Source organism: Mauremys reevesii, linkage group 12 (genome assembly GCF_016161935.1).
Source record: "Mauremys reevesii isolate NIE-2019 linkage group 12, ASM1616193v1, whole genome shotgun sequence".
Lineage (NCBI taxonomy): Eukaryota > Metazoa > Chordata > Testudines > Geoemydidae > Mauremys > Mauremys reevesii.
In genome coordinates, this window is record NC_052634.1 from 22,528,844 (window position 1) to 22,551,944 (window position 23,101).

At 53.9% G+C, this 23,101-nt stretch overlaps 1 non-coding gene across 1 annotated transcript; it reads right to left on the reverse strand.

The window, feature by feature from the left end:
- Positions 1-20,484: 20,484 nt before the first annotated feature.
- On the reverse strand, positions 20,485-20,667 carry LOC120376440. Its single transcript, XR_005587318.1, has one exon. It is a non-coding gene; the product is annotated as a U2 spliceosomal RNA (small nuclear RNA).
- Between the last annotated feature and the right edge of the window lie 2,434 nt (positions 20,668-23,101).

The window sequence follows — 23,101 nt, forward strand, 5'->3', positions numbered from 1 at the left end:
CCCGGGGAAACTTGGGGTCTCCAGGTTGCCTAAGGAGGGGTGAACCGGCCCAGGTCAGAAATGGAGCAGGTCAAAACTCCTGTGCTGATCAGTAGTGGGATTGCACCTGTGAATAGCCCCTGCAGTGTAGCCTGGGCAAGACAGTGAGACACAGTCTCTTTTTAGACACCCCTACCCCGCAGAGCCTGGAGTGGGGGATGGGAGCACCCACACGCTGGGGAATCTGACTTGCGGGTTAGAGACGCACCCAAGCAACACGGATCTTGAAAAGAGGAACAGCGACACCCACACACCACAGAGCCTGGATGGGGGCAGGGGAACCACACACGGGAGCTAGTTCATGGGGTGGGGGACACACCCATATGCTCCGTTGCACCATTCTTAATGAGAAGAACAGGGGCATCCGCACAACGGATCCTTAACGAGCTGGGGGACACCCACACACTCCACTATTAACCAGGAGGGACAGGGGCACCAGACACCCCCAGTAGCATGGAGAACCCCCACATCCACCGGATCCCACATGGGGGGTAAGACAGAGGGGATTATAATGGGGCCCAGCGCACCCACGCACCAGGGATTGTTAAGGGTTGAAGGGACAGGGACACCCATACACACTGAGATCACGTCCTTGGAGGAACGCAAAACCTCCACAGAAGGACCTGGTCTGTTCCATGATGGCAGCCCAGCCTGGGTGAGTCAAAGTCTCTTTTTATACAGCCATGCCCCAGAGATCCTGACTAGGGGGAGAGAGACACCCACCCACCAGAGATCCTTAATGGTCTAGGGTGCACCCACACACCAGGGATTCTTATGGGTGGGAGGAATGGAGACAGCCAGACACACTGAGATCACTTCCTCCCAGGAGCCTGGGCCAGACAGGGAGACACAGTCCCCCTTTACAGATCTGCCAGACAACCTTCCTCCCACTCCCTCCACACAATGTTCTTATCTGGAGGGGAAGCCAGGGAAACCACATGGAGGACTCTTATCTGGGGAACTGGGGGTACCCACTTAACACCAGAGATTCTTAAGGGCAGGAGGAACAGGGACTCCCACATCTGTGGCATGGGGGTGGGTCGCCTGCTGGGATCATCGGGGCATATTTCACCTCGTCAGTTCCCTGCCATTGCCTTGGGAGCCCCTTGTTCGCTGCCTCTGGTACCCAGTTTAGCCTCCTTCCTGAGGCTGAAACGCTTTGATCTATCTAAGGTCTGTGGGATCAATATGTGTCATGGTGTAATTCTGTGTTATTCGGGGGTCAGACCAGCTGAGCTAATGGCCCCTTCTGCCCTTAAACACCATGAAAACCTTTCCCTGGTTTCTCCTTGCGCCTGTCAGACACCACGGTGAGGGGCCCAAGAGAAGATCCTGGACACAGCGCTCTGGCTCTTACTTTACGTGGGGACGTCAGCACTTTCCTAGCAAAGCTGCTGCTAAAGCGCTGGATTTGGGGAACGGTTCGGCTCCGATTCAGAGATCTGCCTGCAGGGTGTGGACCTGCCACGAGGAGTGGGAAACGCAACCAGCAACGGGGGCGTTGGCTGAGCTCCAGGCTGCCCCTGTGTGGCCAAAGCTTAGAACTGAGCAGCGGAGTTTAAAGCTGGCGCTGGGAGCGACCTGAACACATGGGGCACGAAGTCTCCTGCGTGTAACGCTTGTTGGGTGGGCAGCTGAGCGTAGCTGATTGCCGGAGTTCAGGGCTGCACCCCGGGGTGCTGAGCAGGTGTCTGTGCTCAGGTTGGCCTCACTATGATGGTTTCTGGGAAGTTTGGGGCCGCCAGTCTCCCTAAAGGGAGGGGAGCCAGGCCAGGAAAGGAGGCCGGCAAAACTCTGGTACGAATTGCCAGTGGCACTGACCCTGTGAAGAGGCGCTGCAGCCCCGCCAGGGAGAGCCGGTCTCTCTTTATGCAGCCCCCTCCATTCCTCAGGACAAGGGTTGTGCTCAAAGATCTGTGCCCCGTGTTTTTACCTCCGTGTGAAGCGCGCAGAGCAAATAACCCTCAGCGCCTCAGCTCAGTTCCAGGCTCCACTTCCACTCGCTCAGGCAAGATGGTGCAGAGCAGGGCCGGCTTTAGGCCTATTCCACCAATTCCTCCGAATAGGGCCCCGCGCCTAAGAGGGCCCCACGTCCAGTGAGAATCCCTTCCCTGGATAGAGGCGCCTTTTTAATTTTTACTCACCTGGCGGCGCTCTGGATCTTCGGCGGTATTGGAAAATCATAGTGCTAATGAAGCCTTTTTGTATTAGGCCTGAGTGAACCAAAGTTATGCTATGCTTGCCCAAACCGTGTTGGAAAGCTTACAGAACTCATTAGACTGAAGGCCGTGTATCTACCTAAGTCAGCTATTTTGCTTATCAGTTTTATTTGGCTCCCCAAGTATATGTTGGCTCCCCAGTAAATGCAGCTGTGTTCCCATGAATGTTTCCAAAGTATATAGCACAAAGGGTCGACGGGTGTATCTTGTTTCCCCTTCAGAATGACAAATGTATCCTCAACAGCTGTATGTATCTTGTAGCCCCCACAAAATGATATATGTATCCTGCATATCCAATTATCCCCTAACAGATGCATGTACAGGTTCTACAGGTCAACCAAATGACGTAGACAAACGTAGGCTAAGTTGTTTGTTTCGGGGTATAAAGGTAGGCCCATCTGGCCATGTAAGGTGTGTCTCTTTCTCTGGCACTAGCCGAGAGGAACACCCGCTCAGCTGACCGATCAATAAAGGGTGTGGTACTCGTCTTCCTGTCTCCGTGCCTCCTTGGTGTAATTAGGTAAGCTCCAGGGGGAAACGAGCCCTTTTGGCTAACAAATGGCGACTCCATGCCGGGACTTCTCTCCCTGTTGGGGGCGCTGACCGGCGGCCGAGGACGGCTCAGGAGAGTGGCCACCTTGAGCTATTGGTTTGCTCGAGCTCCGAGTCGCCGCAATCGACCGGGACGGCTGCGCCCCCTCCATAGAGAACTCCAAACGACACGGAGGCAAGACAGTACCAGAAGAGGGGAGTCCACCTGCCAGACGTGGCCACTCCAGGCGTGGTAAGTGCGTTACCTCCTGGGTTTGAGGATTAACGCCCCCGAAGTGCGGGTTGGGACCTTGGGCCCCTAACGGTAAAGGAACCCACAAATAGGAAGGTGTGTGGGTAAAAGCTTTCTGGTTAAGGTACCTTTAATCTAGATAAGATCATATATCTCAGAGGAGCTTTTAATCACCAAAGAAAAGCCTCTAACACAGTGTAAGCAATTTGTCTAAAAACGGGTTAATTTAAAACTCAGCTTCGCCCAGAGATAAAAAAAAAAAAAAGTTGTTTTATGCTCAAGGTCAAAAAACAGTACAGACTATGTTAAGTACAAAAAAAAAAAAAACTGCTTTCAGCCCCAGCTGGCTGTGGAAAAACAGAGACAGGCAAACCAAAGGCAGTACAAGTTACAGAACTAAGATTACATTTGCAAAGCTTAACTGTTCGGTGAGATCCAACAGTCTGACTTTGTGACGGATGCTGGTGCTGGTGTGGCTTGGTGATACTGGAGAAGCCACAGGTAGCTGACCTGGACTGGAATCTCTGAAAGAGACACCGCAGGAGATTCCAGGGTGTAAAAGAACAGCCTTCCGAAGAGCGGAAGCATGTTGGAAATTCTGAACAAGCTGTATACAGGATAATCTCCCGTCCACCTATTCCCCTTTTCTGACTGTTATATACAGACGTGGCCAGTCTGGATATGTGTAAGTATGGGGCATTTATATCTTTCTTGAGTGATGTGGGAGCATTCCCAACACTCTCCATTGTTGTTTTATTATTTTTAATGAAGCTTTAAAATTTGGTTATATGGTGTGTTTTCTCTATCCACCCCCACACCGTCCTGCAGTGTCAGTTTGATCATCTGACATGAGGGATAATTGGTAACAGAAATTTGTCACAGTTTGGTGAGCAATAGAGAATGGGGGAACCCTGTACAATTTACACCATCTATTTGTTTTACCCTTGTTTTATGTTTGTTTTATTTGGTTCTGTTGGTGTTATATGTTGAGGATTGCATAATTAAAGGTGTGCCCATTCTCAGCTGCAGTAAGTCTGAGAACTGGAGAAGGGTTTAGCATTCCTCTCTCCACCCTGATTGACCAGGAAGGGTGGCAGGTGAATCTACCCCCAGTCGTAGCAGGACTGGGCAATAGAGTAGTTGGAGAAAAGGAAAAAAATGTGTATTTGATAACTAGAATTAAGCAATTAAGAGCATAGATCATGAACCAGGCAGCAACTCAAACCTGCGCCAGGCCAAGTTGCAGGCCTTGAGACAGGACTTCCAGTTATAAAAGGAAGCCCTGGCTAAGCAAGTACCAGTCCTTTAGGGACTTGTTAAAATTTAACCATTTGTGCTCAGCATACGCCGTAACAGCAGTGTGTTTGCTACAAGAGGCAATTAAATAGTTAACGCCAGTGGGCCATGCGTTTTGCCCAGGTGGCGAGCCTCACGAGGGAGGACTCGGGTCGTCTTGTGAATAAAATGTTTTAGGAAAAAAACCAGAAGGGTGGGGGCAGAAGCCCATGAAAGAAACGGTTCAGCGCCAAAAAAAAAAAAAAAAAAAAAAAAAAAAAAGGATCAGGCCCAGGCAGATGAGGCAACAGACAGAGAGCTTGGAGAACAGGTTGGAAACTTTTGAGGGTCTAGTGGAAGGAAGAAGTAAGTGAGTATAAGCATGGGGATTTCAAATACTCAGAAGGATATTTGGAATGGTGATTTGAATTGGTAAGTGGCTGTTGGGAGCCAAGCAAGTGATATAAGGAAAGAGCAAGTGATTTGAAGGAGAGTGAAAAGTTAACTCTGTAGTTGCTGGAGGGAATAGTAGTTGAACTTTGTAAAAATGCTAAAGAGAAAAGTTCTTGGTGTTTTTTTTTAAATGTTTGTAAATAAATTCAGGCAAAGAAATTATTAGATTGCAATCATTTGGCTATGAACAATTTTGTTGAATTAGCTGAAGAATGTATACAGTGCTATGTAAATGAAAATTTATTAGGCTCTAAGGCACTATAAGTGGTGATGTTTTCTTTCAGTGTTTAAAAGCAGGAGTTAAAAGTAAAAAGCAAGCCAGAAAGCATCTGTATTAATGCAAATTATCTAACTGATAAGGTAAAAGCCACTGAAACCTGGGCTGCCTATAAAACATATACAAGAAAATATGGGGTAATTCCCCTGTTTTGCCTAAAATCAACAAGGGTATTTGTATATTTTAAGCAATAATTGACTGCCCAAAAGGGGTAGACCTCTGTTTTTGTCTTTCAGATAATCAAAGAAAACTAATGCCAGCTAAACAGCATACAACATACCATGATTTACTGGCAGAGTAAAAATTATGTTTTGTGTTCTATGTTCCGTCTTGTGGTGTCTGTCTCGTGGTCAAAATTGTTGTGTTTAATATTTTCATGGGATGGTCTGGTTTGAAATAAAGCAGAAGGCTTGAATTGAAATGCAGATATTTGTTTTGTTCAACTTAAAATACAAAGTGTTTGGATACATCAGAAAAATGTGATATACTAAAGTCTTATGTATTTTCTTAAGTAAAAGAAAAAACTGCATTGGCCAAATTGCATACTAACAGTCTTTGGAAGCAAGGACATAAAAAGTTAACCCACTCCCCATATTGTACATGGGATCCTTCTGGCTACCTCAGATTTCTAGCCAGAGGGCTGGGGATGGTGGGAAGCTATTGAACTAGAGCTTGTATTAAATGAACTCATCAAAGTGGGTGTGCTTGTCCTGGCTTGTTGTTCCAAAGCTCTCTAATAAGGTTATTTTAGTAGAAGGGTACATGTGGCATACATTAAATAATAAGACTAATGTACTGTATAACAGCAATGTGTATGTGTTCATTGTTAACAAAAGGTGTATAAGTAAAAAGTAAAAGTTTCCTTTGTAGGTTAAAAAAGGAAGCCAAAAAGGGGAAAAGGAAAAAGAACGAGTTAAATGAGAAAAACTTTAACTAGAAAGCTCAGTCCAAAAAAAAAAAAAAAAAAGAAAAATACACTGACTTCGTTCAAGGACACTTGGCTAACCAGAAAAGGGGGGCTTGAATATGCCCAACCAGCTGTAAAATCTGCAAAGACACTAATGCAATGTGTTAGGTTTCCTTTTTACACAGGTAAAGACGCACTACCCGAAGACCCTAGCAGCCCTGCCACTCCATGGAACCTGGAGACCGGATCAATGTACAGGTCCACCAACGAAAGACTGCTTTGGCTCCACGCTGGAAAGGCCCTTATTGAGTCCTGCTGATTACCAACACCGCTCTGAAATGCCAAAGACTGATTGCTTGGACCCATGATTCTCACTGCAAAAAGACCCGTCCACATCAGGAGAACTCTCCTATATGATTAGCCTATTCTTTCTTCTAGTTCAACTGTGCTTCTGGACAGCAGGGAAAAAGGACAAGGTGACGTGCTAGCTAACCTCTCCCTTGTCCGCTGACAGACCTACTGTGCCTTTGAACTTTTCTAGAAGAATCAAAAACCATTACAGGCTGGTGTATTCCTAATCCCTCCCCTGTAGAATGCTGAACTACAACTGTTTGGGGAAAGAAGAAAAAAACACTCACTCCACTGACATTGCCAAAGTCCAGGAATTCCTGACTAAAAAGGACATTGAGAACTGACCCTGGTAAAGAAACAAAAATTCTACACTGGCAGGAAGAAACTTGTGGGATCCTGTTTGGAAATGTGGTATTAATTGAATTTTGGGGTTTATTCTACAGGCTGCGCCCTGTGTTTTGGATAAATCCTTTAGTATGTATTGCCCTCCCTAATTGGATTTTAAATGACATTGCCTTTATCCAGTTTTCAGATCACTTTTACATACCCAGATTGCTCACAAGGGGCTGCCATTAGATTAGCACAACAAAAAGCCTGGGTTATTTCCTCTGGAAAAAGAAGAAATTGGGCAGATCCCTGTAGGCTGGGGCTAACACTGTAACAGCCATTTGGAATATTCTTAAAGGCCAAGAACATAATAAGAAATTGGGCCGACTAGAAAGGGCCACTAGCCTTATTTTTGAAGCTCAGCTATCTTAAGTACAGGCTGGAGCAGTTGAGTTACATGTCATTTCCACCCTTAGTTCTATAACCCAGAAGTTACTGACAGAGATGGTATTGAATATCACTGAGGCTGGGAAGGCATTGCAGTGGGATCTAGTATGTTTAAAATTTCAGGATTTCCTCGATGACCAGCTGATGGCCATTTGAAGTGATCTTGAGCACCAGACTTGACCCACTGCCCTTACAGACATATCAGGAACCATCTGATCTGTGGTCATGAAGACATACTTGGACACTTTCTGGGTGGAAGTGTGAACATTTACAGTGCTCCTTCCAAGCATATGGACCGGTTGGGGTGGGTGTGGCTCCCACATACCGAATCCTGCCGGGTCCATGGGGAGGATGCATATGGGATTAAATTATTCACCGAGACATCTGGGAAATTAAACCATTGGGTATACCTACCTGAGTTATAGTCAGTGCCCCGATCCCTTCGTTGTTAAATGAACAAGGTTCCACTCTTTTGTCCACGCATTCATTCCTGGGTTGGGGGTGACTAAGCTTAAAAGAGCAGTTGTAAATATTTCTGCAGAGCTTCATTGCTTTTTGGCCTCAAAGTGTGAGAAAACTCAGCCAAAAGGTTTGGTGAGTATTCTCAAAGGGGGGAGTTGTTGGAAAATCATAGTGCTAATGAAGCCTTTCCGTATTAGGCCTGAGTAAACCAAAGTTATGTTATGCTTGTCCAAACTGTGTTGGAAAGCTTACAGAACTCATTAGACTGAAGGCCGTGTATCTACCTAAGTCAGCTATTTCGCTTATCAGTTTTGTTTGGCTCCCCAAGTATATGTTGGCTCCCCAAGTGTATGCAGCTGCGTTCACATGTATGCATCCAAAGTATCTAGTACAAAGGGTCAACGGATGTATCTTGTGTCCCCTTCAGAATGACAAATGTATCCTCAACAGATGTATCTTGTAGCCCCCACAAAATGATATATGTATCCTGCATATCCAATTATCCCCTAATAGATACATGTACAGGGTCTATAGGTCAACCAAATGACGTAGACAAACGTAGGCTAAGTTGTTTGTTACCGGCTATAAAGGTAGGCCGCTTGGCCATGAAAGGTGTGTCTCTTTCTCTGGCACTAGCCGAGAGGAACACCCACTCAGCTGACCGATCAATAAAGGGTGTGGTACTTGTCTTCCTGTCTCCGTGCCTCCTTGGTGTAATTAGGTAAGCTCCGGGGGGAAAACAGGCCCTTTTGGCTAACAGGGTGGGTGGATAGAAGAGGCAGCGAGACTAAAATCTAAACGGGGCGTGTGGGGTCTAGTGGTCAGAGCGGGGGAGGGGGGTTGGTGGTCAGAATTCCTGGGTTCTATCTCCAGCCCTGGGAGGGGAGTGGGAGCCAGTGGTTAGGGTGTGTGTCAGGGGGAGAGCCAGGACTCCTGGGTTTTCTCTCTGGCTCTGACGCTCTCTTGTGCAATCCCTCGGCAGTTACCCAACTCGCCAGCTTGTGGGAGCGAGGGCCGGGTTGCAACTCAGCCTAGAGTCCTGTGCCGCCCCTTTGTTACCCAACCCCGGAGTAGGGTGGGGGATGGCCTGGGAGACCCGCTAAGAAAGGCGCTTCTGGTGGGTCTGTGTGTGGGTCACGCTGCCCCCTGCTGGATAGACCCCTCTAGGTCAGAACCAGTCTCAGCCTGGGTCAGACCCTGGGAGCCCAGCCCCCTCTGTCGCCACGGCCATGTCTATTGGTCTCCTGGAAAGGTCCATTCTCATGGGTAGCTGTCCAGTGGCAGTGAGTTCCACAGGCCTCGGCACACGCTGTGTGGGGCAGGAGGTCCTTGTGCTGGGAGCAGTGGGAGTGAACTGTGTGCGGTCGTGTCTCTGAGCACAATTGCGAATATTCTGGTGTGTGTGTGTGTGATTGTGAGTGTGGCTGGGGGTGTGATTGTTTCTCTCTTTGGGGGTTGGGCTAGCCTGCCCCTCTGGGTGTGTTGTGTGTGAGTGTTCTTGGGACTAAGAGTCCCTTTCTGCGTCAATGTGTGTGTGTGTGTGTCAGTTGCTGCAGGATACAAAATCCTGCAAAGCCACCACACACACACACCCCGGGGCTCAGCCCCACCAGCAGGGGGCAGCAGGGACACACACGTCTCTCCTGGGCCAGCTAGGGCAATTTCCCATCACGACCCGGCACAGTGCTGGTGCCCCCACACGGGGGTGGGCAGTGACCGGGCGGGGGTAGGGGCTGATGTGCTGGATTCAGAAGGAAGCACTTTGGGAAAATCAGTCACGGCCCTTAGCAGAGCTGGGACACAGACCCAGTGACCCCTGCACCACCCTGGGAGGGGAGTGGGGTCAAGTGGTCAGAGCAGGAGGGGGCTGGGTACCAGGACCCCTGGCCCAGGGAGTGGAGGGGGTCTAGAGAAGGGGAACTGGGAGCCAGGACTCCTGGGTTCCATAGGGGAGACTGTTTTTTTCTTGTGCTTCCCTCCCTAGAGATCCCAGCCCAGCCCCCTAGTGGAGAGTGAGTGGGAGCCGCGGGAAGTTGCTCTCCCACTTCAGAAACATGATTCAACCCCCCCTGACCATGGGCTGTGACATCATGGACCTCCCCCTCCCCCAGGCAGACAGTAGAAGCCCCGCCCCCCCCAGAGAAGGGGGGGGGTCCAGTTGCACCCACAACAATCCCACTCATGGGTGCAAAGAAACCCCCACATCCCCACAAACCACTGCTAGGACAGGATCTGCTGCTTTCTTTTCACCAGGAGCTGCTCCCCGCCAGGCCCCACACCCCATTCACACGCCTTTGGTCACTATGTAGCTCAGTGCCAATCACTGCCCCGAAGTGACTCCGGCGCAGGCACCCACAGCACGAACTCCCCACACCGGATTCTGTCCACACGCAGAGAATTCTCTCCGCCGGGCTCCTTCGGTTCCTCTCGCTGCTCCCCGTCCTGCCGCCAGACACTGCTCATCTGCATAACCCCGCCCATCGACACGCGACTTCTGTCGTTTTGGTCTCGAGTGAATGAGTTGCCTGCGGGGAGTGAGCCCGTCACCGCACGTCACAGCCCCAGCGCACGTCACAGCCGCCGGGCGGGGATTGTCTGTGAGCCCCGCGCTGGGGGCGGGGCTTCAGGGAGAGACCCAGCCCCATAGACAGCCTGGGGCAGGGAGATATTGGGGGAAGGGATGAGGGGATGCGGGGAGAGGCCCAGCCCCATAGACCCGTAGGGGCAGGGAGATATTGGGGTCAGGAGGGGAGAAGGGGGGTTGGCAGAGACCCAGCCTGGGGTGCAGGGGAAATGGGGTGGGGTGGAGGGAGCTGGGGGAGAGAAGAGACATGTGGGGTGTGTGGGGGGGGGAAATCTGAATCACTCCCAGGACATGCTGTGCAGGGGGGAGCACAGAGGCAGGGAGAGAGCCCCAGCCCCACAGAGCCCCAGAGGGATATTGGGGGCAGGGGAGGGGATGGAGGGAGGAGAGACCCAGCCCCATAGACCCCCAGAGGCAGGAAATAAGGGGAGAGGGAGGAATCCAGCCCTATAGACCTGTAGGGGCAGGGAGACATTGGGGGCAGGAGGGGAGAAGGGGGCTGGGCACAGACCCAGCCCGGGGTGCAGGGAAATGGGGCGGTTTGGAGGGAACTGGGGAGGAGAAGAGACACAGGGCAGGACACACCTTGGGACAGGGAAACTGACTCACTCCGAATACAGGCGGAGCAGGGCAGGGCGGAGGCAGATCATGCTGGTCCCAGGGTAATTTTGGGGGGTTCTGATTCCCCACTCAGCCGGGGGGCTCCCCTCTGGGCTGGGGAGCCCTGGGGTGGGGCGGGTGCAGGGGCTGGGTGTGTGTGTCAGGCTGGGGGAGCTGCCTGGGCAGAGGGGCTGGAACAGGGGCGGCTCCAGGCACCAGCACACCCAGCGCCTGGTTGGGGTGACAAGCTGCAGGGGGGGGGGCTCTGCTGGTCACTGCGAGGGCAGCAGGCACCCCAACCCCACTCCCCTCCCAGAGACGGGGGAGAACCCAGGAGTCCTGGCCCCCAGCATATTTCCACATGGCTCCATCCAACAGCCCCCCCCGCGAGTGGGGAGAGACCCCCGAGGCCAAGGGAGAAGCAGGCGGGGGGGGGGCTGGGGGCGCTGCGCTGCGGGGGTGGGAGGGGCAGGACCGGGCCGAGACACGCGAGTTCGCGTCAGGCGCCGGAGGGGGCGGGGCAGGGGCTCTCTGGGGGCGGGGCGGGGATGAGGCGGGGGAGGTGTCAGGTTGACACAGGGACCGGCACTCACCTGGGCGTGATAGGACGGCGGCGCCCCAGGGCAGGCTGGGAGTTGTAGTTCTTGGCTCGTCCCCGAGCGGAAGTGATGGACCAGTTGCTCCGGTGCACTCTGGGAAGCGTAGTTCTCCCTCTCACACGCGGCTTCTATTGGAGGCGGGGCCGTAGCTCGTCACTTCGCCACGCCCCTCCCCGTTCCCTGATTGGCGGAGAGAGCGCGGGACAGCGACTCGGCGCGTGGGGGGAGGCCCCGGTTCCCTCGCCCCGCGGCTGCGCTGCCCCCCCCCGGGGAGGAGCAAAGGCAGCGCGGAGGGGCTGAGTGGCAAGTGGCAACCTGGGGCTGCGGGGCCCCTCAGCCCCGCCCCCTCCTCCCCCTCTGTAGGGCCCCGACAGCCCCTACAACCCCCCCAACCTACCCCCGCTGTGACCTTCCCGCCAGCCCCGCCCCCGGCGTCCCCTCCCCCACCCTGTCCGCTCTGCCCGGCCTTTCCCTTCCCCCCCCCACCCCCATCCTCAGCGCCCCGACCCCGCCCTGCTCCTCCCCCCATCCCTGTCCTCAGCGCCCCTTCCTCCCTCTACCCCCCCAGCGCCCTGCCCCTAAATCCCACCAGCCCATTTCCCCCTGGCAGGGCCCCACCTTCCCCTCCCCCCACAGCCCCCGTCCCACCCCACGGTGGGGGGTTCCTCAGCTCCAATCTCTGCTGCCCCCCAACCTGCCGGGTTCCCCTTTTCAGCCACCGTGGGGCCCTCCAACCCGCCCCCACCCCCACCCCCACCCATCCACTCTGGGCTCTAAATCCCACCTTCCCACAATGCACCTTGGTAACCCCACCCTCCTCTATCCCTAATCCCCCTAGTCCCTTCCCGTGGGTCCCCCTGGACACCCCAACCCACAGTCCGGCCCCCACATACATCCCAGTCACTCATCACACGCTGAGCTAGTCCTTCAGGGGCCCCCACAGCCCCCCAAACTCCTCCATCCATGAGCCCCGTGGGCCTGTGGCCGGGAAGTGGGGGAAGCTCCCACTCTGGCTGGGCTGGGGGTGGGTGTTAATCTTTTCCTGGCTTGTGTGTGCTGAGCTCACCAAGGGTTTTTGCTCCCTCGGGGTGGGGGGGTGGTTTTGGCCGAAGGTGACGTGGTTTGGTAGCCCAGTGGATGCTGCGTGGTGTCTGGAATGGGGCGTGTGTGTTCCCATCATGCCCCTTCCCCTCTGCCTGCAGAGCTGAGCACAGACAGGCCTGAGGAGCAGAGCAGGAGCTCTGGGAAGGAGAAGAGTAATACGAAGTTCGAGTCTAGGACGAGGCCAGGTGACTTCTGTGGAGGGAGACATGCTGGACAACGCCAAGGATTGGGAAGACAACCAGGTGTGAGCCCAGGGCTCAGATTTCTAATTGTAGCTGTGATGGCAGAATGGGAGGAGGGTTGAAGCCGGAGCCCTGGGGTGCGGGAGTAGCGAGAAGCGGAGCCTCGCCACCATTGCTTTTTCTTTTCCTCTTGGGTTGTTTTTCATACCAAGGGAAAAGAAGTCAGAGATGGAGTCCAGCCCCGAGGTGAGATGGAAAGTGATCGAGAGCAGTGACAGGGTGAATCCTGTTGAGGCCAGGCAAGACCTGCCCAGCTGCGATGAGAGTATCTGTCTCTGTCGGTGAGATGTGTCTGGTTTGGGAAGGGCTCTGGTCACAGCCCCCCTGGCTCCAGGCAGGGACGTCCCGTTACCTGTGTGTGGGTTTCCGGACTAGTTGTGGCTTCAAGGGAGATGATGTTGCCATTTGCGGGGGCTGATCATCTCTCTGGCCAGGAGTGGTGTGTGCTCCCTAGCAGAAAGTTGGATCCATGAGGGTGACTCCCTGTTCTGAGTTTCTTTCTTTCTTCCTCCGAGGTTTCTCTCTCTGTGTTGGCCAACTTACACTCAAACTCTCTCTCTCCTTTCATGGACACCTGTCATGTTCAGTTGCCTGCATCCTCTTCCTCTGCTCCCCCTCCCCCAGTCTCCTATGGGCTCAGCTGGGTCTATCTGCCCACGGGCAAGGTCTCTGCCATACTGGGAAGGATGTGTCCTGCCTGCCAGGATAAGGGGGTTGCTCCTCCCACCCCCTATCTTCGGGGAGACCTCATTGCTGTAACTGAGTCACAGCGTGAGTGGCCAGTCATGTCTTTGGGGCTGTGGGGGCTGAGACTGAGATGGGTGGGCTCATGGTCACGGCTTTGGGCACAGGAGATGTGGGGCTGGGATTACAGATGCCCAGAACCCCCCTTATCACCCACTAGCTCCATTACTGCATCACCCAAAAGCCTCGCTCAGGGTCCACTATGCCTCCTTGTGCTGGGCACTGCAGGGACAATCAGAGGGACAGCAGGATGCATGAGGAAATAGATGAGTGTGTGAGGCAGATGGGTGAAGGGGGGTGTGTGGCATACATTGGGGACGGATGGGGGTTGAGAGTTGGACGGACAGCGGGACAGATGGAGTGCTGCAGGGACGGATCGTGTCATCACAGGCTGGACTTGTGATGGGTTCAGCTCATGGCCGCTGGCCCTGTCATCTCCTGCCCCCATCTGCCCGTCTGACTCTGCCCCTGTCTCCCACAGGCAGCACTCAGCAGAGTCTGGCCCTGTCGTTACACTGGTGCCTACATCCAGTGCACACCTGTGTGTTATGTGCTCCTGGAGAGCTCAGGCGGGGACAAGCTGCTGAACCAGCTACTCCAAAACTGCCACAGATCTCCCCCTCCTTGGGCAGCAAGACCCTGGCCCGGGGGTTCCCTGTCCGTCCTCGCTGCCAACACATCCTGCTCAGCACAGAGACCGAGGTCACCTGCCTCCGCCCAGCCTCCAGCTGGAGCTGCTCCAGCCCCGAATTGCTGGTATCCAGCCTGGCTGGAGTTGGTGCGATGTCCTAGCGGAGTCCGTTCTTTCTCCCCGGTAGATGACGATTTTCCCCACTGCAGTTAGTTGCTCTTTCTCTGCTTCCCCATAGCCCCTCCCCAGTGATAATGACCCCTGCTGGCCAGGCACGGGAGTGTCCTGTAGGTGCCTTCTTGTAGGAGCAGTGACTCCTGGTGGCGAGGGGCAGCAATGCCTGGCTTGTATCCCCCTAGCATTGCTGCAGCGACCCCTGGTGGCCACTGAGGGCAGTTGCCTATGTGACCCCACCATTGCCATTGCGCCTGTGAGCGCTGGTGGGTAGGTGAGGCAGGGCCCTGTATGTATATCAGCCATTGGGGCAGTGCCCTCTGCGTATCCCACTCTCATCTCGGTGACTCGTGTTGCCCAGGTGGGGCAGTCCCCTGTGTGTATTTACTCCCCCCAACCCCTGCATTGGGCCAGTGAGCACTGGTAGCCAGAGGAGTCAGTGCCTGAGGTGGGTTCTTCACCTCCCCCAAGGTGGCAGGGTGCCTGGGTGGCCGTGTCAGGCACTGCCCTGGGTGTCTTCCAACCCCTCTGTGGCAGTGAGCCCTGCTCCTGGTGTGTGTCACTCCCCCACTAGGGATGTGCACTGGTGGCCAAGTATGGCAGTGCCCTGTGTGTAGCCGCCTCCCTCTCCCGCCCCCCAGGGTGACCAGATAGAAAGTGTGAAGAATCGGGACGGGGTGGAGGGTAATAGGCACCTACATAAGAAAACCCCCCGAATATTGGGACTGTCCCTATACAATCGGGACATCTGGTCACCCTATCCCCTCTACCCCTGAGCCAGGTATGGCAGACACTGATCCCTGGCATCCCCATGGGGCAATACCCTCTGTATATCCCCCTATTGGGGCAGTGCCCTGTGTGTGTGTGTGTGTGTGTGTGTGTCTCCCCTATTTAGGTAGTGACCCCTGGTAGCTAAGTGAGGCAGTGGCCTTTGATTTCCTCTTCTCTCCCCAGCCCCCTCTCTCTCTGGGGTAGGGCCCCCAGTTGGGGCACTACCCGATGTGTATCTCTACTAATTGGAGCAATGACCTCCCCGCGGAAGTAGGGGACTGTCTGGTGTTTGGGGCAGAGCGTTCCACCTTCTATTGAACTGTGATGCTCTGAGCATCTTTCCCCTGCATGAAGAAGACCCTGTGTGGCTCCAAAGCTGGTCCAGTAACAGGTATCACCTCACCTGCCTTGTCTCCCTGGTATTCTGGCCAGTGTCCAACTTCCCCTTCGCTGTTGGTCCTCAAACCTCCTCCAAGCAACCCCCCCCGCCAGTCCCTTAAGCTGCCAAACCTCCCCTGGAGCCCAACCCTGGGGGGGGCACCCTACCTGAAAACCCTACGGCACCATGGGAGTGGTAGTGTCCACTGCCTCCATCTCCCACCAGCCAGGACAGGCCCCCCTGCACCATGGGAGTGGTCGTGTCTCCTGCTTCCATTTCCTGACAGCCGCTGCCAGGCCCGGCCCAGACTTCCCGTTTCTGGTGCGAGTCCGGAAGCAGATGCTGCCATGAGGCGGTGCTGGGAAGGGTGGTGCTGGTGTCAGGAGAAAGCAGGAGGAGCAGGTGGGGTCTGTGCTCCTGCGGGGAGGTGCTGCCCTTGCTGTGAAAAGGCCCCGCCCTTAGGGGAGATGTCATCTCCCTGCCCTGCCACGCTCTGCACCAGCCCCTGCTTGTCACGGGAGCAGGGCTGGCTCCAGGCACCAGTGTAGCAAGCAGGTGCTTGGAGCGGCCAATTCAAAGGGGCGGCCTGTCCGGTATCGGGGCAGCACGTCTGGGTCTTTGCCGGAAATTCGGCGGCGGGTCCCTCATTCCCTGTCTTAGGCTTTGAGCTGCCGCCGAATTGCTGCCAAAGAGGAAGGGGGGGAGGACTCGCCACCGAACTGTCGCAGAAGCACCAGTGTGGTTGAGCCGCCGCCGAAGAGCCACATCTTGTCCTTTTCCCCCCTCCTGCTTGGGGCGGCAGAAAAGCTGGAGCTGGCCCTGCACAGGAGGAGCAGGCTCCAGTCTGCGGAGCTGCAGCAGGGAACCCCGCAGTCCAACGCCTGTCAGGCGCCCCCGTTCTCCATGCCCCTAATCCCTGCTGCCCCCCCCCCCATCAGTTAGAGAACAGGAGGCAACTTAACTTCTGCTCACTGTTCCCGGTGGGACTCTAACAGAGCGCGAACCGGAGCCACTTAACTTCCATTCGCTGTTCCCTTTATAGACGCACAGTCAGAGCTCTCACAGGCTGGGCAGCAAGGAGCTGGTGCCCTTTTTCTCACTCCAGTGGATATTGCAGCCCTTAGTATAGAGGTTTGTTCTTTAAACATGGGGTCAATCTCCTGTGGGGTTGGGCCACAGGAGAGCCCCGTGCCCCGTCCTGTGCTTCTAACCCTGCACTGTTCACCCTGCGTCCTCCCCCATGCCCCTAACCCTGTGCCCCCCTCTGGCACCCCGAACCTTTACACCCCTAACCCTGTGTCCCCTACACCCCTAACCCTGTGCCCCCTCTGGGACCCCTAACCTCTGCACCCCTAACCCTGTGCTCCCCCCTGAACTCCCTCCAGCCCCCAACCCCTACATCCCCAACCTCTGGCACCCCTAACCCTGCACCCCTAACCCTGTGCTCCCTCCAGCACCCCTAACCCCTACATCCCCCACCTCTCGCTCCCCTAACCCTGCACCCCCTCCAGCACCCTTATGTCCCTCACCCCTAACCCTGTGCCCCCTACACCCCTAACCCTGTGCCCCTCCGAACCCTAAACCTGTGACATCTGGCACCCCTACACCCCAACCCTGCACCTCCCTCCTGCACTCCTCACCCTGCCTCCTAACCTCTGCACCCCTAACCCCTGTGCCCCCGCCGGTCCCCCGAACCCAGCCCACCCACAGGGGCCCCAAAGCTCTGACCCCAACCGCTGAACCCCGAACCCTGCCTCCTAACCTCTGCACCCCTAACCCCTGCCTCCTCCCACACCCATAATCCCTGCACTGTGCCCCTTTTTCCCCTAACCCCTGCACCCCCTCCTGTGCCCACTTGGGGAAACTGACCTGGATGCACGGAGTAGCTGGCATTGCTGCTCGCTCCCCCCACCGCCCCTGAACACTGCTCCTCCGCACATCGCTAGGGGGCTGTGAGGAGGGAGCAAGGAGCGACATCAGGGCTCCCTGCCTCCAGGTCACCTTCCCCACCTGGGCTGCATAAGGGGAGGACAGAGAGCAGCAGCCCAGGTGGGGAAGGTGACCTGGAGGCAGGGAACCCTGATGTCGCTCCTTGCTCCCCTCTCACAGCCCCCTAGGGGGGCACAGAGGAAAATTGGGGGGAGCAGTATCCGCTCATCACCGCCATCTCCCCCTTCTCTTCCCCTCCCTCCCCCCATGTTCCTATGCCGGGAGGGAGCAGGGAGAAATCTGGGCACCACCCCAAGCAGCACTCCCCTGCCAGCCGGGAGCAGTTTCTGACTTTACACCAGCAGCACACACCTCTCTGCCACCGTACAGAACCGCCCTTGACCATGGTACCCCTGGGCAATTCCCTGGTGTCACCCACCCCTAAGGCTGCCCTGGCTACGGGCTGCAGAGGGAGTGAGCAGACCAGGCGGCCATGGAGAGATCCAGCCCCTGTTCTCCCCTCCCAGCTTCTAGCAATCAGAGGCCAGGGACATGCTTCCATGCTGATGACAGGTACTGCTCGATAACGATCCAAAGTACAAGGGTGGCTCCAGACCCCAGCACGCCAAGCACGTGCTTGGGGCGGCATGCCGCGGGGGGCACTCTGCTGGTCCCGGGAGGGCGGCAGGCGGCTCCGGTGGACCTCCCGCAGGCGTGCCTGCGGAGGGTCCGCTGATCCCGCGGCTGGGGTGGAGCATCCGCAGGCACGTCTGCGGGAGGTCCACCGGAGCCATGGGACAGGCGACCGGCAGAGCGCCCCCCGTGGCGTGCCACCGTGCTTGGGGCGGCGAAATGGCTAGAGCCGCCCCTGCCAAAGTACATTCATATTCCTCATCTGAGTCAGATGCCACCCACCGAAGATTGATTTTCCTGTCTAGTGGTTCAGGTTCTGTACTGTTCACATCAGAGTGTTGCTCTTTGAGGACTTCTGACAACATGTTTCACACCTCGTCCCTCGTGGACTTTGGAAGGCTCTTCAGATTCTTAAACCTTGGGTTGTGCGCTGTAGCTATCTCTAGAAATCTCACGTTATACTTTCTTTGTGTTTTGTCAAATTTGCATTGAAAGTGTTCTTAAAGTGAACAACATGTGCTGGGGCATCACCCAAGACTGCCATAAAACGAAATATATGGCAGAATGCGGATAAAACCATGGAGCAGGAGACATACAGTTCTTCATCAAGGTCTTCAGTCACAAATTAATGCATTATTTTTTTAACGAGCGTTATCAGCATGGAAGCATGTCCTCTGCAATGGTGGTTGAAGTATGAAGGCATATGGATGTTAGCATATCTGGCACATTAATACCTTGCAACGCTGGCTGCAAAAGTGCCATGAGAGAGCCTGTTCTCACTTTTAGGTGACGTATATAAGACACGGGCAGCATTATTCTAGTAAATGTAAACAAACTTGTTTGTCTTAGCGATTGGCTGATCAAGAAGTAGGACTGACTGGACTCTAAAGTTTTACATTGTTTTCTTTTTGAGTCCACTTATGCAACAAAAAAAATCTACATATGCAAGTTGCACTTTAATGATAAAGAGATTGCACTGCAGTACTTTATATTTTACAGTGTAAATATTTGTAATAAAACTATATATAGTGAGCACTGTACACTTCGTATTCTGTGTTGTAATTGAAAATGTAGAAAAACAAAAATAAATTTAAATTGGTATTCTATTGTTTAACGATGTGATTAAAAGAGATTAATCATGATTTTTTTAAAGTTAATTGTGTAAGTTAACTGCGATTAATTGACAGCCCTAGATTTGAATTTTTCTGTCACATGCAGGACAAGCTGGAATATCTGTGTCTATTGGGTTTCCAGGAAACCCAAAGCCCGCCCCATGCTAACGCATCCCCCCCCCCAGCCTAAGGGGAGGTTGCACAGGGCCTCAGAAACCCACTAATTGCGGGGGACAACTAATAAAAGAACAGGGACAGGAGTGCGGTCAAAGGGTCATAAGAAGGGAGCCTGACGGGGACACTGAGCAGAGAACCCCGGACAGCCCCCACTGCTCCTCGAAGGCGTCAAGGGAGCCAGCGGATGCCGCCCAGAGGAACTCTGCCCAGAGACGTGAACGGACTAAGGATCGGAAACAAGCCCCGCAGTCGCAGGAGCCTGGGGGGAATTGTGCTGTGAAATGGTTTCCTGTTCTGACATGTCCCCAATTGCCCTTTTTGCCCTAACAGGCTGCAGCGCAACATACATGTTTTGCTCCAGCTCATTCCGTCCTCCCAGGGGCCGGGGAAGGGAAATGGCTGCAGTGGAGCCAGTTGAGGGAGGGATTAGCAGGGAGTTGCTGGCGGGTTCCCTTGGCGGTGAGAAAGGGCAGTAAATACATAGGGGGTGGGAACTTCCAGGAAGGTTGGTCTGGGTGGGAGAGGGCAGGAAATCCCCAGGGTGGGGGACAGGGTGTGACAAACCTGCTGGGATTTGTTTACTGTAAGGCTCCAGCATTTCTCAAGTGTGGCCAGCAGGGGCTTTTATTGTGGCCACAGCCTCCCGGGCTGTAACTGAGGGGGAGTCGGGGGCAGCAAAGCAGCGGCTCTTCCCCCGGGGCTGCCTGCAGGGGCTGGTCCCTACCCCCTTCCAGAGTCATAAACACTGCAGGAGCCGGCAACCAGTGGGAGTTCCCCTCCTCCCCACGTGCGGTGGGGCTCAGGCTTCAGGCTTCTGCTCTGGGATGGTGGGCGGCAGGCTCAGTCAAGATACATGGAACGTAGGCTGGGTGGGGAGAAGTTTGTGTAACTCATCCAGTTATTGATATACATGTGACCTCAAATACTACCAATCTGTGTGTCCCCACACACACACAGAAACCACCCCAACCAACCATCTCCCAAACAGACCCTCAGTCTGGAAAGCATTCATCCCTCATATTGTTGAAAAGACTCACAGCAAACAGAAGAATCCCAGCTTTCAAAACAATCCTCCAGCAAAACAAAGAAACTCACATCTGTAGACTCAGAAAACACTCCCAAGAAATTTTAACAATATGTTGTTATGAAGAAACCAAAGTGATAAAGAGACCTGATTTTTCAACTACTTTAAAAAAATCTTCTCAAATCAACATCTTTAGAGTAAAACTTTTTCTGCTTTTCTAACCAGACAATTCTCCCCAGAAGGAGAGGCACTGGTCCTGGAGACACTGCAATACCAGGTCAATGCATGGGGTGGTCAGAGCAAGCTTCTATTCCATCCCATTGTTTCAAAAATCAATTTAACATACAGTCCTTAAATAAAGGACCTATCAGATATTAAACTGATAAGAACAGATACAAATTTTAGATAATGTTTCTTCAAGATTCCCAAGACACAGACCAGGTTTTCATCTCGAGGCCAAAAGACCAAAACATCAAAACAATTGATCACGGCCTTGGATAGGCCAAGAGACTACTCACCCCATCTGAGCTCAAAGAACCAAGAAGTTATCTTATCTTAGCCAGAACTCTAAGGAGCCAAGAAGCAATGCTGTGAGTCTCAGATGCTAGGCAGCCGCTCTTCCCCCACTGTTTTATACTTCAGCACGAGGAGCTCCCAGACACGCGCCAAACACCATTCACGAGGCTTTGATAACTAGGTAACTCAAAGTGATGATCACTTCCCCGAAATGACTCCACTGGAAGAATTCAAAGCAAGAGCCCTTAACACACAATTCTGTTCAAAGACAGAGAAGTCTTTCACCCTCCTTCCTCTTGCTGGTTTCCCTGTACATGCCTAATTTGCATAAAACCACCCACTGACCTGTGACTAACAATCTCTCACTGTTAACTCTTACAGCAAAACAGGCCAAAGAAAGCCTATGCAAGCGCTGTACTGCAGCCCCACTGCTCTTTTCTGCTCCTTCTCAAACGTACAGTCATCAGGCACAGATAAGATAGTTTTGCTCCATACCAGTCCAGTTCCTTGTCTAACCACTGCACACACATGGTATAATCCTACCCTGAGCTGATTCCCAACTTTTGCGCTCAATACAGGAAAACGAGAATTGAGAGAGAAGCTGTGCAGGGAAGTCTTCCTCAACTTGCACTCCACTCCCCAAGGGCCTTTCGGGCTCTTCTGTGGACTTCAGGTTCCATTTGATTGCCAAGGTTTATGGTCTTATTAATTAGCCATCTCCTAATGCAAGGATGCTACATGACAGACTAAAGATCGATTTTCCAAAAGAGCTGAGAAACAGAACTAAAGCTGAGCACGAGGTGTTACATTTCCATGAGCATCCAGAATCTGACTGTGCCCTGGCAAGTTCAATGCTTCCAAAAGAAATCAGAAAGTAAGGAGCCCGTCAGGTCCCCCTGCTAGCACCCAGATCTAGTCAATCTGCTGGGAAATAAGGAAAAGGTGATGAATAAAGAAGTCAGGAAATAACAAGGAAATGAAGAGGTTTGTCGAACGGGTTTCTGTCCGATATACCATCTTCTCAGCTACCAATCAAAGTTAAAGACCTAAAGTCGACCTATCGGCATAAGTACAGATGGTTGGATGGAAATTAAAAGGAGCTGCTGTCACAAGTGTTAGGAGCCTGCAAGCAACATGCAGACCATTTAAAAATGCTGCAATTAGAGGCTGCGACAAAGTTCCTCCTCTACCTCGGTGGGTCCTGCACTTATTGGCAGATTTGCTCACCTCAGTGATCTTCCCCTCTGGTAGAACCCACAGTCTGGGTCAACTCCTCCTGTGTCTGATCAGGAGTTGGGAGGTTTGGGGGTAACCTGGGCCTGCCCTCTACTCCGGGTTCCAGCCCAGGGCCCTGTGGATTGCAGCTGTCTATAGTGCCTCCTGTAACAGCTGCATGACAGCTACAACTCCCTGGGCTACTTCCCCATGGCCTCCTCCAAACACCTTCTTTATCCTCACCACAGGACCTTCCTCCTGGTGTCTGATAACGCTTGTACTCCTCAGTCCTCCAGCAGCTACACCCTCTCCCTCTCAGCTCCTTGCGCCTCTTGCTCCCAGCTCTGCACACGCACACCACAAACTGAAGTGACTCCTTTTTAAACCCAGGTGCCCTGAGTAGCTCTGCCTTGATTGGCTGCAGGTGTCTAATCAGCCTGTCAGGGGTGCGGAAAGCCCTAGGGCGGGTGCAAGGAAGTTTTAGGCCCTAGGTGAAACTTCCACCTTGCACCCTCCCACCCAGCTAACCGCGTCTGTCCGTTCCCCCACCCTCCGCAGCTAACTCAGCCCCCCACCCGGGGAGCCCCCCTCCAGCAACTACTCCCCATCCCCGTGGCAGCTAACCCTGCCTGGGAGACTTCCTCCCACCCCACCCCCTGCCACGGCAGCTTACCCTGCCTGGGGAGACCTCCTGCGGACATGGGTGGCAAGTTTGTAGACATTTTGGTTGTGCCCATAACCCGCCCCCCCAACTCTGCCCCCCCCAACTCTGCTCCCACCTGCCTAATGCTCTGGGAGGGGGCTCGGGAGGGGGAGGTCTGGGGTGCAGATCCTGGGCTGGGGATTAGGGTGCAGGAGGGGTGCAGGCTTTGGGATGGAGTTTGGGTGCTGGGTGCAGGCTCTGGGCTGGGGCAGGGGTGGGTGTGCAGGAGGGGGTGAAGGGTGCAGGCTTTGGGATGGAGTTCGGGGTTGGGAAGGGGTATGTGGGAAGGGGGAGGGGTGCACCTTGTGGGGAGGGAGTTTGGGGATAGGAGGGAATACAGGGGTGAGGGCTGTGGGGCTGAGGATGAGGGATTCATGATGCAGGAGGGGACTCAGGGCTGGGGCAGAGCATTAGGGTGCAGGG